The sequence below is a fragment of the Aotus nancymaae genome, unplaced genomic scaffold (genome assembly GCF_030222135.1).
Source record: "Aotus nancymaae isolate 86718 unplaced genomic scaffold, 86718_ANA_hifiasm-v0.15.2.pri h1tg000007l, whole genome shotgun sequence".
NCBI lineage: Eukaryota > Metazoa > Chordata > Mammalia > Primates > Aotidae > Aotus > Aotus nancymaae.
Genome location: NW_026988418.1, coordinates 51,297,363 through 51,311,275, shown reverse-complemented (window position 1 = coordinate 51,311,275; position 13,913 = coordinate 51,297,363). Strand labels below are relative to the sequence as shown.

Below are 13,913 nucleotides of genomic sequence, written 5' to 3'. Positions count from 1 at the left end.
TTAGTACACAAATACTGTGATAATTTATATTCTGATGGTACAGTCATGTGGACAAGGACCAGCCCATATACTGTGATGTGAACTCAACTTCTACACAGTGAGTCAGTTAAGATGGGAATAATAATTTAATTTAGTGTACTTTACTTGTGACTGTCACAATGAACTCTGATATATATTAGTTGCAAGAAAAAGATAACCCATGTAATTTGAACTTTCTTTTGCCAACTTTGAAATGTGATTTGTAGAAGTTTTGATTGAAAATGGAAAAACTCTGGTGAAGTTTTCAAAAGGAGTAAATAATGTTCTTGGGATAATTTCAATTAAACCATTTTCTATGTGGATATGTCAGCTTTGGGTGTGTCATGAGCCAGATCTCTTAATATGCTTTCACACATAGGCCAAAAAATTGCTTCAAACTCTGTTACATAAGCCTAGGCAGGTTTTTTCATTTCCCTTCTTCCTTACTTGTGGGACTGTCAACTCTCAGAAAATCTAGTGAAGCCCTAATTTATAAACATTCAATTTATCCTCATACTATTGAAGCATCATGGGAGGGGATATTAAGAGGAAGTAGAATTATGAAATTCAAAGAGAATTCCAAATAGTTCAAGATGAAAAGGAACTTAGAGATCATCATAGTCCAATCTGGCCATTTTACTGATGTAGCCAAAAATGTGAAGTGACTGGTACAACATTACGTTTCTAGTTAGTTGTAGAGTTAGGCCACCAAGACTTTTCCTGTTTCAAAACTTCCACTTGCTCTAGTCCCCATTAAAAAAAAAACTGTGGGTTTTGGCTTCAATGTCACCTCTTCCAATATTGGATGACTTCATAATTCTCTGTATTGCTATTCTCCATTTGTCACTCTTTAGAGCGTCTTTCAGCTGACCTTTAAGGAAAGCAGCAGAAGGCTCCATTGCCTTCTGGCTTCTGGTTGGGTTTGACCAATGGGAGACTTGGCAGGGTACTGGCAGACAGGAGGAGAGAGAGATCAACACATTTATTACCCTCCAGGCGCAGACTGCAAGTCACTGGTGGCTGTGTTTGATACTGAAACTCAGAGTTCCTGTTGGAAGATCCTTTCCTTTAGCTATAGTTTTTTTCTTTGTGTTCTGATAACTGCTCCTTTCCCTCTCTACTGAGGCTTAAGGGTAGTAATGACTTTCCACTTTTACTAGTTCTAAGGTGTTTTGCTTTCCCTTATTGGTTTACCTTAATACTGTCTACACCTTTTAAAAAGTCCCTTTATTAAACTCTCGTCAATTACCTCATTGAGTATAAAATCTGTTTCCTGCTCGAACACCAATTGATATACTCCATCCTCTGTCACCTTATTTTTTTCCTTCATAGCACAAAATACAAGCTATTCTCAGCTTAAAAAATTTTGTTTACTTATTACCTGGCTTTCCTGACCAGAATGCGTTTCCATGGCTTAGCACAGTACCTGACACATGGTAGATAATCAGTACATGTTTGTTAACTTAATGGTTCCAGACATACAAACTTGTAGTTCAAAATTCTTTCTACACATCACAGTGAGAATAACTCTGTAGAACTTTTAAGGGATGAATCTGCCTGAAGGGAAATTTTAACTCATTTCAATGTCAAATATAAATTGTATAGGCTTTTGTGGCTTAGTAGTTAGTTGCTATTTAATATATTGTTTCCATGGTAAAATGTACTCCAGATCAATTTTTTCCCATTAGGTTATAGTTTCATGAAGGAAGGAAACAGGTGTATCTTCTCCATGGTTGTATTCTGAAAGCTTTGCACACTTCCTGGTACAGAGGTAAGTTCTTTGTGCTAAAGACCAAGCTAAATACTAGTGACCTGGAGATGTATAAGGCAGGATCTGTCTCTTTGAGAGGCTGATAGTCTTACTGAAGGTATTGACACACAAACAAGAGTCACAATGTAAGGCAATAGGTGATATAATAGAGGTTATGGGAAAGTGTTTTGGCTTTGCAGAGAAAGGAGAGAAGCCAGGGAACTCTTGACAGACATCTGGGTGAAGGGAGTGTGGGATGGTCTTCTAGGACTTTCCGTTTCTGAAACAGTTTATTCAGGGGTGTAAGTTCAAAACTAACAGATTCTAAAATAAAAATTTTATTCCTCAGTCCATTTAGAGCTGAGTATTTCATGTAAAACAGAACTTTTCTACTTCTTGATGTTGGCTTTATATTTTCCTTCTTTTATCCTTTTATTCAGGAAAAAAAAGCAAAAGAAGTAAAAATGACTTTTGAATTTGGATTTTCTGAGTGTTGATTATGTCAAAAGATAGTAAAATCTGTTCAAAAGATGATAAACTGATTATCCAAGTCTACTCTTTTAAAGCATCATGAAACTTAGCTGAAATTGACTGCAGGAGAAAAAGGAAAGAAAAACTTGTTATATTCCCCACCAGAGGGAGACAATTTTTTTCCTTTTGACTTTCAAAACCTAAATTCTGATTAATGCAGATTTGAAGAGTACAATACAAGGTTTACTAGGGCTGATTAATACCCAGGGGGAAAAAACAAACTTACAGTCTAATTTGTTTACTTTTGTCTTTTAATATCAAATTATTTTCGAGATCTAAATTCTGTTCTGCCAGCACAGTAAATGCTACTTAACATGCATGGAACTTTAAGAGCTACTTGTTATTTCAGTGTCGACTTTATCTCTAATTATATTAGTATGGATTCAGCTAGGACACAGATAATATAAAAATATGGAATAATTTAGCATTAATTATTTTTATAGTAAGACATTTACAAATCAACCCTAAATTAAGAGAGTCAAGGCACATGGTGGTGGTGGAGGAGAAAGTGATGACAATGTCTCTTTCTATTGGCAAGACTGTAGATATTGGAATAAGCTGAAACCAAGTCAGCCAATTTTCAATATGTTGAAACTCTACAAAATTTAAGAAAGAAATTAGCTTACAGTAGTTGCTAATTTAGGAAAAATGGTACATGAGCAATAGTTCCTTTCTATGAGATATCTGTGCTTAGTATAATTAAACATTTTATCAAAAATATAGAAAATTGTTAGAGATTTATATTGTAAGACCTACTGTACTTTTAAAGAAAGTCCAATTTCATGCCCAATTTAATAGATACAGTGTTAGATCTACATGTCCAGTGTAATTACTTGCACATTTCATTCTTCTCTATGGTTCTTTTTAGAAACAAGTTCAGATCTGACCTTGTGTAAATGCTTTTTAAATTACTCTGAATCATTTTACAAATCCAATTAGTGCACAGTCAAATCGCCTCAGCTCACCTCATTTGACACAGGGTGCTGCTGAACTAGTCTTACTGCTTATTATGATTCCTATTTACCTGTTCTTTGTCATTTTCAGAATATGTACAACAAAAATATGGAATAATTCTCAGAAGCTCACATTTAAACATGGGATAATGTGGAGGCACCAGGTAAAATATTTGTCTGGTTAGGAGCATGAATTTCTCGTCATAATTCAGTGGAGGTAAATGGATGCTTTGGAAAAGCATAAAGTGTCACTTAAGTTTCACTTGCCTGAGGTATCATTTAATCAGCAAGCACAGTTAATAATTTTGCTTTTCTATTTGTCAAGATCTCAATATTTTTTCAATATGAAGTCTGCTCCAGTGTACTTTACATGACACTTTATAATTAGTGGTACTTGAGAATTTGGCAGTTTTAAAAATTCATGCAACATTCTTAGTTACAATTTATAAATGATTTTAAAGTATAATTAACATTCATCTTTACAAGTTATATGCAAACAAATATGCAAATTCAGAAATAAATATGCAAACATATAAAATGTTTTTGAATTAAGTAGTCCTTAACATTTTTAATGAAATCAATATTTTATTCATATTTTGCACACAATTTTGAGTACTTACTGATTTGGGGGGTCTACAGCATATATGCTTTTGCATATTGTAACCTCTAACTATCAGCAACAGGAAGGAAATGAGAATGAAGTTTTCTTTTTCTTTTTTTTGGAGATGAAAACTGAAGGCTGATTTAGTAGAAAAATCCAGTAGATGCTGTTGAGTGGATTATTGATGCAATTAAAATGGCTCCTTAAACTCTTAACCTTATAAGGAACTTCTGCTTCCTTAGATGACAAAACTGTTGTGGATCTCAAGAAGACAAAGTGGAGGGCATCAACAAATTGCCCCCTACTTTCTTGTGTGGCTACAAAGGCCAACAGATTGAGTCAGTAGCTATGTATTTTTAACATATTAAAGCCTGAAAGCAGAGGAAGGCTGAATTCAGTATAAAATGAACAAAGAATTATTGGGAAAATGCACCTTATATGGAGAAGTCACTATGCAAGAGTATAGATTCAAAATTTAGTTATTCTGATTTTAAAAATTATCTCTTCTAAAAAGTTAACTGATTCAAGATCTTAGTTCACTCATTCAACAAACGCTCATCTTTTTAGGCTCGGTTTCCATTCGTCCTCTGCAAGGAAGATTTTTCACTACCAGAGTCCTCTGTCTCTAAAATCTTGTTGGATTATAAGTTAACCAGGCAATGGTTTTTTTTATGTGAACACCATGGGCAAGGAATACGTTCAATGCTAGTGGGGGTTCAAAGAAGTATCAGAAATAATTAACTAGCATCACACAGTTTAGCTTTAAAATGTTCTCCAATTTTTACAGGTATGCATGCTTTATTATCATTTTCAAATGAGAAAATTCTTGAGGGAAAAACTTCATTTATACAAGAGATAATGAGAAGAATTTGTTTTTTGAGTGGCATCTCTGATGAATTAGTAGTTGCTCACTGGTATGCTCTGTAAAGAATGATTCTGAGGCTGTGGCATTAGCAGTACCAGCATTGCCCTGTTTTTGTTATTCTTGCTCAATCTTTTTTCTAAGAAATAGCATTTCTTTTACTAGAGAATGAGGGCTTCATGACCCATTTAATTTCCCCTTTGTAACTGCTAGAAATTCAGCAGAGAGTTTTGATAGAAATTTCTTCTTTTATTGCTTGACTTTTTTCTTTTATTTTGTATGTCATGTTACTGTACTATAGTTCGTTTTTGACAGCTGGTTGCTTTAAGTCTTTTTGAAAGAAACAAATCATTACGTATACTTACTTCTTCCTGTAAGTTTTATGGTGCCTAGCATAGGTCCAGGACCCTAAGGAGGCATAGAATAAATGCACTTTGAATGGAGAACACTGAAGGGTCTCATATGGTAGATGTACAACGATGCATGATACATGAATGAGGAAGTGAATGAATGAATGAGTTCAGAGGGAATTTGAACCATGAGAAAAATTATGATGGTTTGTGATTTATCAAAGAAAGCAGCTGACGAATCTCAGCTGATGCCTTAAAAAGCACAGAATGATGATTGGAGGAAGAGGAAATGGCTTAGAGGAGAATAGAGGTTTAGCAAGAAGAATTTAAAAGGACAGGAGCCATCATGTAATAATATTTGATTCCCCTCCATGGGCATATTTGCTTGTGTGGAATATAAAATTTCAGGGAGCAAGAATTTTTAAACATTAATTTAGAACACATTAGTGTGGCCTTCCACAGAGTATACCTGGGTGTTTTTAGGTTGTTTGAAAATGACCCTCTTACCTATATTATTTCAAGTTCAAAAATTAAAAATTGTAGCGTTATGATAATTTGAACTTGTAGATTTAGGGTAAAATCATTCATTTAGATGCCTCACAAATTAATCTTCCCTCATAGAATCAGAATAAGCAATTGAAATTCTGTTTTGCAGCAAGCTGCTCCATAATGTCTGTGGGGACTGGTTTTGTTTATTTGCTGCTATATGGTAGTCTTAGGTAAACAACATACAGCTATATCTATGTGCATCTGGGTAGATCTAAACATTTTTATTATACAACTTAAAAATGAAAAAACCAACTCTGCTGCACTTAGCGAAACAACTAAATCCCATTCAGCGTAAAACAAACCCCTACCACCTTCTTGTCAAGCAACCTTGGCCTTTAAAGACCATCCCCACACAATCAGTCACTTCCATATGCCTTTCATTCTTCCCATATTCTAGGATTTTTTTTTCCTCAACGTTTTGTTTCTCTGGGCTGAATTTCATCTCAGTTGATTGCCCAATTCACTTTTCATTCATTCATAATTGTTTTTTGAATTGTCTTAAATTCTCAAATGGATTATGACAATTTGGAAATTAACAATGGCGCCTTAATTGCATGGGGCTGTGTGATCCACAAAACTCTGTTGGCTGACATTTTTACCCCCACTTGTAATTTTTTTAAAAACCAAATGTGAAGAGGTAGAAACACATATAAGCATAAAACACACATGGTTGTGATTTACAAAAATGTTTGACTTTCCAGTATTTGGAAATCAACCACAGACACTTGCAAAACCATTTTACTACAGAAATTATTTTAAAAATTCAATTGGATTTTCTTTCTCTCAAAGTTAGTTTCTTTTGTGGAAGCACCAACATATGCAAGCAGGGCAACATTTTCTGGATCTGTATGGAAATTAGGATTCAGGAAAAATAATCATTATTCTTTAATTCTCTAACTTTGGCTGGGCTCTCAATGCAGCTTGGCAATCCTCTCACTTGTCCCGATGGACTTCCTCTAGAGTTCCTCTTGAGGCAGCTCTTTGAAACCTTTAAACTCATGCCATTATTCTCCTGCCCCTCATTCTCACCTTTACCTTTACTTTATAATTTACAGAGACTATAGCAGCTCCAAGCTATCTCCTTGGACTTTCTTCTCTTTTGCCTACAGACTCGTCTACAGAAGTACACATCTCTTTTCTTTTCTCCCTTTCCATTTCCCTTTCCCTTTCCCTTCCCTTCCATCAGTATGCATATTTTTACTGATTATCTACTACTCTGATTCTTGAGAAATAAAGGGAAGTGGAACGTGGTCTCTGCCCCCACAGATATTATAATGTAGGGTAGAAGAAAGACAAGTAAATAGGCAAATATAATTCATGATATAAAGTCTACATATAGAAAATACTCATTCTGGTGTTTGTGGGGTTCAAAGAGGACTTATTTCTAGATGGAGCTTGAGGGATGTTTAGGAACTATCTAGGTCATGTGGGGCCAAGGGTGAGAGTTCCAGGAAGAAGGAGCAATTCTACCAAAATTCAAAGGAGAGAGGACAGTAATGTTCATATAACTTCAAGGAGTTCAGTGTGATTGGAACACAGGGTTTGGGTGTGTATTGTAAGCAATGGGTCTGGACAGGAGGCAGGGACCAGGTCATGTAAGGCCACATGAGCCATTTTAAAGAGTTTGGAAATTGTATAAAGGCAATGAGAAACTACTGAAAAATGTTAATATTATACAGAGGAGTGACATCATCACAGTCATATTCTGGAAATACCACTCTGGTTGCTGTGATAATGAATTAGGTGATGGTAAGGGTGGTGGCAGGAAGTTTTGTTAAAAGGCTGTGGCAGAAATCTAGGCAAAATCGCCTTGATCTGATCTCGTAGAGTGGTAATATATAGAGGTAAACATAAGCAGTGGGCTTTATTGGTATCAAAGAACAATGATGGAAAAGACTTGGTAATGGATTGAACTATCCCTTTCAATTATCTTCAGTTCCTTTCTATCCCATTGTGGCATACTTACCTATAAAAATATAGCATTTCTCACATTTTATGTTATTTTTCTGTTATATTACAGGGCCTGTAACTAGGACCCTGTTTGATTAATCTCTGTCCCCATTGCTCAGCTTGATGCTTTGTGGATAACAGATAAACAATCAATGCAGGTTGACTGAGTGACTCAGTTTCCCTGGGTAATGTTAGATATTAATTTTTAGCACATAGCTCTGTCAGATTATCTTCCCCACCCCTCTCATTCTTCCATTCATTATAGAACCATAGAGAATGCTTCCCAGTTTGAATATTAAAAAACACCCTGCAAGTGAAAATTTATTCTTATTTTTAAACTCTTTATAAATATTTATTTTTAATAATGTGAAGCCAGATACTCTATCATTCCTTTATTAGCTTTCTATTACTGCTGTAAAATTTACCACAAACTTAGAGGCTTAAAGCAACACAAATTTATTATTTTGCAGTTTCTACAGATCAAAAGTCCAAGATGGCTTCATTGGGTTCTATGTTCAGCATATAGCAAAGCTGAAATCAAGATATTGGCTGAGCTAGGCTCTTATATCGAAACTCTGAAAAGATTCCTTTCCAAGGTTGTTTGGCTGTTGGCCAAATTCAGTTCCTTGCAGTTGTAGGCTGGAAGTCCCTCTGTCCTTGCTGGTTGTCAGCTGGGGGCTGCTGTTAGCTGCTAACGACCACCCAAATTTCTCTTCACCTGGCCTCCTTCCTCTTCAAACCAGCAATGGCAAGTCTTGTTTTGATTTTCTCAGATTTCCCCTTTTGACTGTGCTCTCAGATTTTTAGGACTCATATGATTACACTGGGGCTACTGGTATAATCCAGGGTAATCTCTTAATTTTAGGGTCAACTTATCAGTAACCTTAATTACATCTACAAGGCTCCTTTTGCCATGTGATGTAATATATTTATGGGCATGATATTTTGTCATATTCACAGTCTGGAGATTAGAATGGGACATTTTAGAAATTCTACTTATTACATTCCTATTTTAAATTGGGAAAAGTTATATAATACCTTAGACACCACTATAATGTCATATTGTAAATTAATCAGTAGTGTTGGGCATAACTTTTTTGAGATAAGTGCCCTGTAATTTTATCTTATATCTGTCATTTGTTATGTACTGAAGTTTTAGATTTGTTTTTTTTTTTAACCTTTCCGCCCTTCTACCTGAACCTACTGTGTTGAATGGGGAAAGGATCAGTCTTCCATAGCTAAGATGCCCAGATAAGAATGTCCGAATGGTGCAAAACATACATATATGATTTTGTGACCAGAAACAATTATAGAGAAAAGTTTTTAGCTCTGAGGAAGGAGAAAGGAGGCAGTGTGAACCTGTTGTAATTATACCAAGCACTTATGATATCTGATCCCGAGGAATAGAGAATCAAAACTTTTCATTTTGGATAATCAAAATTCCTTGATAGCCCCCATATTCAGCTATGACTTTTTATTTATTTAATACATATTTAATGAGCATCTGTCAGGTTCTCAGGCACTATTCTATGCACTAGGAATAGGATGTTGGATAAGGCATGCCAGGTTCCTGTCTTCTTGGAACTTCTTGTTGCTGTGTACTTTGGCAGACAAAGGAGTAAAATGGCAAAAAGAGGAGAGATGGGGGTGGTGATCTCTTCTCATATGAACCAAATGCTCTTCTCATATGCTCAGAGAGCTTCAGATACTGATTTTTCTCTTTTCCTGAAAAGGAGCTGATACAGTTTGGATGTTTGCCCCTCCATGTCTCAAGTTGAGCTGTAATCCCTAAAGTTGGAGGTGGAGCAGATCATGGGGCAGAGGTTTGAATCATGGGGCAGATCCTTAATGAATGGCTCAAGGCCATCCCTTTAGTATGAGTGAGTTCCTGCAAAAGCCATTTGTTTAAAAGAGCTTGGCCCCCTCCTTTCTGTCTTGCTCCCTCTCTTGCTATGTGATGTGTCTGCTCCCCTTTACCTTCTGCCATGATTGTAAGCTTCCTGAGGCCCTCATCAGAAGCTGAGCAGATGCTCATCCCACACTTGTACCTCCTACAGAACCATGAGCCAATTAAATGTCTTTTCTTCATAACTTGCTCAGCCTCAGGTATTTCTTTATAGCAATGCAAGAATGGTCTAACATAGCAACCTTGGAGGGCTGAAGGAGAGATGGCCTTGATGAGTTTGACTCAGCAGGGATGTAGATCATAAAGGCAGATAGAGTTGGAAAAATATTTTGATTAAACATTAGTGAGTTTTCTTTTTTCAAAACGTTTAGCATAAGGAAAAGAAATGCCTAAAGAAAAAGTTTCAAGGACGTCTTTAAAAATTCAACTGACAAAGTCCCAGTTTGTTGTATAGAATATTGGGAACATCTGGTGATACAAGAAATAGTTAATGGTTCTTTGCTTTTCTATTATCACCTTGTTTGGTGTACTGAGGCCCTCATTAGTTCCCAAAGAATATCAAGATATGAATACAAATTGCCAATCTTGTAAAATCAGTTTACCAGTCAAAAAAAAAAAAAATCCAGACTTGTCTTTCTTTCATTCAATGCTCAGAACACCAATACCATTGAACTTGTTTGAGAATAAAGATGAGGAAATTGTCAGTTATTCAGTATAGCACTAGCAAATGAAAACAATATTTGAGAGGCCATTTATTACCAATTTCAATTCAGCTTCATTTGTGGATACAAATGTATCGTGAGTATTTATCCATTTCTTCTTATTTTTTAGGGAAACAAAAATAGAAACTAAGATATCCATGACACCTAGTGTTATAAGGAGATGAAAGCACTTTAATCATGAGGGCACTGAGACAAGATAACAGACAAATTTGTGTTCATAAAACCAGGAATCTTACTGATGACTTTCAGAAAATGTGGACATACAGATAAAAACCAACCTTCTTCTTGGTGAGGATTTGACCCTGGCTCCATATTAACCCCAGAGCTGATAAGCACAAAACTGGAGTCCAGTTTTTATGCACGTGTAACTGTGCCACTTCTACCTTGACTTACTTGTATGAACTGGGGAAATTTTTTTACTCTCTCTGAACCCATAATTAAAAAAATCCATATGACTTGGATAATAAACCCACTTCCTAGAATTTATATGCCTATAAAATATTGTGTGAAATACATAGTACAATATTGAGCACATGGTTTGTGTTTAATATGTGGAAGCTAGTGTTGCTAGTATTGTTGTTATTATAAACAATAGCACTTTTATCTACACAATTCTCAAACTTTCCCCCTGAAGCTCAAGATACTTTAGTACATTAATTATTAGTCTCAATGTACAGATTGAGAAATTGGCAAAAAATATGCAAGCCCCAGAGTGGAGAAAGAAAATTCCAGGTGTTCATATTCCTTGTCATGTAATTTGCCACTGTAATTCAGTCTTCTACATGACGATGACCTTTACGAGACTGCCTCAGAGTGATGAAATTGTTCAACTCATTGGAGTGGCACCATCAAAATGACCTGATAATGTCAACACAATTGTCCTTGTAACAAGCAGAAGAGTCCTTTCATTACTTTTCTGCCTGTAGTTCCAGGGCTACACACCCCAGCAAAAAGCAGAAGCAGTGAAGGAACAATTATTTGGAATGATGCTAATGGCTGATGTCTCAGAGGAGGCAAGCACTCTTCTGCAGACAACCTAATTTTTTGAACGCTCAACTTTCTTTGGTTTGACTTTGGATTGTTAACCCTTTACTCCCTGAAACTGTGTCTGACTCCCTGTGCCTTTGGAGTATAAAATTCCCAGTATATCATCTGCACTGATTTTAGTTCCTGTTTCACAAGCTGTGCATCACAGACCTTTGTCTTGCAATTATCCATGCTCTGGATGACCAACTTCAGCCCTAAAACCAGAAGCAGATTTTTCCAATCAACTTTTGCAAATTCAAGGGGAAAGAAAGAAGATAACCATGTAGGCCCTTGGATGTTACTTCTCTTAGGGGAAAAAGAAAGAATATATAACTTGATATTTTTACTGCAGTCTCCCTGAACCTCCCACCACCCATCATGCTGCGAACATCATTATTAATCCATAACTCCTCTGGAAGTTTATGGCCATGTTGAATTCATTGTCATCTCCAGAAAAGAACAAAGCATAGTGTGGGCAATTTAAAACCATATTCAGTTGCTTTATTTTGGCCAAAAAATTAAACATTTTTGTTCTTTATTTTTTTTTAGCTTGTTAAGCCATTTGGAGATCTACTGCTATAGATTAAACCGAACAGGTCTGAGCATATAGTGTAATTGTGTGATGCACACATGTGTGTATTCCCTTCCCTTCCCCCCTTACACATACACACACACACACACATTCCATCAACATGTCAGATTTATGGAATTTGAAATGCTCCTTTTTCTAAAGAATGGTATAACATTTGCATAAAATATCAGCTTACAGTTTGTGAAATTTGACAGATTACTCATAAATCTCTCTCCCTTAATCTGTTCTTGACATGTCCCCAAAAGTTTTGAGATGGCCTTAGTCATGTCAAGTATTTTGTTGACATCAATAGGAGTTTTACTCGTGTAAAAAGCCCTGGATTGGGTTACCAGACACATGAGGCAGACAAGAAGCATTCAAAAGTTGCCAGTGAATAAGAAGTGTCAAATAAGTGTCCACCACAAGAGCAAATATTCCTGGGTATCCATTAGCTGCAATAAACAAAACATATTTGGCAGTGTGCTGTTTGACATGGATTTACAAAGCAGTTTGCCAAATCATTTTTTTCTTTCTCTCTGTGAAATGTCAGTGAAAGAAAAAAGAGGAGGATGGTGGTTCCATTATAATTATATAATATTGTATAAGAAAGATAGATTATTTGATATTCAAGATATGTATAGTGCATAGAAGCAACAATTTGGCAGGGGAATTGATGCCTCTTTCACCAATCTTCTCAGCACTGGCTTATACAAAGCCAGTTCCATGACTTATGACCCCATTCTCAAATAAAACACAATTCAATATCTCTTGATTGATATTTAAAAAATTGTTTGAAACAAATGTTCTTCTATTTTTGTCTTAGCATTTATTTTTGTTTGCATATGACTAAGGCTGTTTCTTTTTGGTAAATTTAATTTGCTACAGTTTGGCCCCCAGCACTGAAAGAATGGCATCCTCTGATATAGGGCTGCCAACTATGGCAAGTAACATTGCAAAGTGTATGTTCTGTATACTTTTCAAACTTCTCAGATGCAGTCACTGACATTTGGCTTGATCAAGGAAACCCTAGGGATTAGAAAAATACAAAGCATACTACTGTACTGACATGCAGAATGTCTTATAATCTGTCTTTATCTTTCATGGCTGCAGTGATCTGGATAAATTAGACCAAATTGGGCTAAACACTGTCCTTGGCTACACTCACGTAGCTATTTTCAGCGGCTAATAGGAGCTGTGTGTGCACATCCAAGGATAGGATTTGGCCCCTTTTGTCTTTGCACAAACAGTTGCTTTAGTTGATATGATTATTCCCGAATGACTGTTTTATAAGCAGTATTTTTGCCCAGTTTAAATCTCTTTTCACTTTATTCTTCATAGTCAAGACATTTATGAATATGGAAACATGTAACCTAAAATCTTTGGTTTCCGGAAAAATAAAAATCTCCACGATAAAACCTGTGAAAATTGCGAATGAATTGGGAAAGAGGTAAGCAAGTCATATAAATGTTGGCAAAAACAGAAGTAACACTGAGAAAACGTGTTAACACTCATTAATGGTAACAATCTGATTAAAATTTTTACAGCACATCGATCCTTGGCCTTTCGAAAGGGGAATCTGCCACTAAATAATATTTTTAAGGAAAATACATGTCAGCAAATACATTTATTTATTCAGATGCAAAAAAGCTGAAATAAACTCTCAATGTAACTCCACCCTCTCCCCTCAGAAAATTATTATATAAATCTCACTATTTTCCAGAGTATAAACCTTTTGAAATAGAAGAGAACCAGTGTGACAGAAAAGTTTTTATTGCTGAAAATTGCAACCTTGGCTCATCTTTGAATTTTCTCCTAGAAAATAATAAATACAATCAGCGCCTTAAGGTTTTGGAAAGGACTTCTTACATAAATCAATACATGATATGAATAAAAAGGAAGACACTATAATTTCTTGACTTTCTGAGGCATTTGCAAGGATTAGCTCATTTCCTTTGTGCTTTGAGCAAATCTTATTTGTAGTTCCTTATTTTCCATTTGTTGAAGATCATCAATTTAAGAATGTATTTAGTTATACATTGGAACAGGGACTTTCAAAAGTTCCTAAGTATATACATTATCCATGCCAATATGTAAATAATTGCAAGTTAAATATTTTACTTTTTG

At 35.6% G+C, this 13,913-nt stretch overlaps 1 long non-coding RNA gene across 1 annotated transcript in view; it reads left to right on the top strand.

Annotated features, from left to right (window-relative positions):
- Nucleotides 1–13,397, top strand: part of LOC105725650 (uncharacterized) — a 30,538-nt gene extending 17,141 nt beyond the window's left edge. Inside the window, exon 3 of the long non-coding RNA XR_001109331.2 lies at nt 10,302–13,397. This is a non-coding gene — a long non-coding RNA (uncharacterized LOC105725650). The remainder of the gene's footprint in view (nt 1–10,301) is intronic.
- The last annotated feature ends 516 nt before the right edge of the window (nt 13,398–13,913 follow it).